Source organism: Bos mutus, chromosome 12 (assembly GCF_027580195.1).
Source record: "Bos mutus isolate GX-2022 chromosome 12, NWIPB_WYAK_1.1, whole genome shotgun sequence".
NCBI classification, from domain to species: domain Eukaryota; kingdom Metazoa; phylum Chordata; class Mammalia; order Artiodactyla; family Bovidae; genus Bos; species Bos mutus.
This window is the reverse complement of record NC_091628.1, coordinates 63,755,232-63,757,852: the sequence shown is the minus strand read 5'-3', so window position 1 is coordinate 63,757,852 and position 2,621 is coordinate 63,755,232.

Genomic DNA, 2,621 nt, shown 5'->3' with positions numbered 1-2,621 from the left:
ATATAATTTCAAGATTTGATTTACATGGCAAATAACCATCAACTACATGATTATATTTTGACCTTTGGAGAAAGATAGGAAAGTATCAATTAATTTCTTTTTTTTTTTTTAACCTATTCTATTGTAGTCTACAGGAGATAATATCACCAGACTTAGATTAAACAAACTCATATGCACTATTTTGTATCTTTAGGAATCAGTTCAGTTCAGTCGCTCAGTCGTGTCTGACTCTTTGCAACCCCATGAATCGCAGCACGCCAGGCCTCCCTGTCCATCACCGACTCTGGAGTTCACTGAGACTCACGTCCATTGAGTCAGTGATGCCATCCAGCCATCTCATCCTCTGTCATCCCCTTCTCTCCTGCCCCCAATCCCTCCCAGCATCAGAGTCTTTTCCAAAGAGTCAACTCTTCTCATGAGGTGGCCAAAGTACTGGAGTTTCAGCTTTAGCATCATTCCTTCCAAAGAAATCCCAGGGCTGATCTCCTTCAGAATGGACTGGTTGGATCTCCTTGCAGTCCAAGGGACTCTCAATCACTGATAAAACCTGAATGCTAATACAGATGATAATTTTTCACTCCATTTTCTTGGTTTCTCATGCAGACAAATCAATAAATCAATATGAAAATAAACAGTTTCATAAAATATATATTTTTAAAATTATTTCACATATTTGTGCCTTTAGTTACAAACACTCAGGGACAAAGTTAAGAACAAGTTTGAAACTTTCACTCAAAAGTGGTCATGGAAAGACATTCAGCAGCTAATCCAGAGCTGCTGTGTTACTTTGTTACATGGTGCCACATTTAAATGTGTGTGGCTATGTGATTGATTTTATATACAAAATTTTATTTTTAATTATAAATATAAAACCAAACATATAACACATATTATATAAATGTTTGTGTGTATGTGTGTATATATATATATATATATATTGCATAACAGGTCAGATTATACATTGTTTAGTTCAGGATTATATAATACTATTATGAAAAATTTTTAAATGTTCTCAGTGAAAAGTACATATGTTTAATATAGCCACAGACACACTTGATTTAGAACTCCGATAAGCTCCTTAAACATTATATGACCTTGTGCAAATTATTAAGTCTCCTTGATATTTTTCCCCTGATCTATAAAATAGAGATTATTTAAGCTTAATCTATATTATTTGTCCAAGTCATAACTGAGATAATGTGCAAAAGTGACTGACACAAAATAAGAAGTCAAAAACATGTTTTGTGTTTTGAGTATATGTTATGAAGAAGTGATAAGAATTCTTCAAACAAGAAGCCTGTGGTGTAGATTAAGGAGAAAGCATCGAAGTTGCTGCTGCTGCTGCTGCTAAGTCGCTTCAGTCGTGTCCGACTCTATGCAACCCCATAGACGGCAGCCCACCAGGCTCCCCCATCCCTGGGATTCTCCAGGCAAGAACACTGGAGTGGGTTGCCATTTCCTTCTCCAATGCATGAAAGTGAAAAGTGAAAGTGAAGTAGCTCAGTCGTGTCCAACTCTTAGCGACCCCATGGACTGCAGCTTACCAAGCTCCTCCGTCCATGGGATTTTCTAGGCAAGAGTACTGGAGTGGAGTGCCATTGCCTTCTCTGATCAAAGTTAAATGGGAGTTAAAAAGGAAATGTGCTGCAGAAACCAAAAAAAAAAAAAACTTTGACATGTCAGCATGGCAATGTTAAGGAAGAGTGGAATAAGAAAGCAATTTAATAGATTAGTATGGTGGAGTGGAGAAGGCAATGGCAACCCACTCCAGTACTCTTGCCTGGAAAATCCCATGGAGGGAGGAGCCTGGTGGGCTGCAGTTCATGGGGTCACTAAGAGTCAGACACGACTGAGCAATTTCACTTTACTTTTCACTTTCATGCATTGGAGAAGGAAATGGCAACCCACTCCAGTATTCTTGCCAGGAGAATCTCAGGGACGGGGGAGCCTGGTGGGCTGCAGTCTATGCGGTCACACAGAGTCGGACACGACTGAAGTGACTTAGCAGCAGCAGCATGGTGGTGGAGGTGTTAGTTGCTCAGTTGTATCCCACTCTTTGTGACCCCATGGACTGTAGCCTGCAAGGCTCCTCTGGCCATGGAATTCTCCAGGCAAAAATACTGGAATGGGTAGCCATTCCCTTCAGAAGATCTTCCTGACCCAGGGATTAAACCTGGGTCTCCTGTATTGCAGGCAGATTCTTTATCATCTGAGCCACCAGGGAAGCCCCCATAAAGTAGTATATATAAAGTAATATGTAATAAGTAATATGTAATATATATATATATATATATTTGTTTCCCAGGTGGCACCCGTATAAAGAATGCCTGCAAAGCCAGGAGACATAAGAGACATGGGTTCCATCTCTCAGTTGGTAAGACTCCCTGGAGGAGGGCATGGCAATCCACTGCAGTATTCTTTCCTGGAGAATTCCATGGACACAGGAGCCTGGAAGGCTACAGTGCAGAGTGTCGCAAAGAGTCAGACACTACTGAAGCAATTTAGCACTAAATGAGAAAAAACATAGAGGCAAACTAATCCACAATTGCTTCACCACTGGTGTAGTTAGCCCCACAATGAGGAGAAAGGAATTTTTCTTTTCCTCATATTCTTGGAAAGGA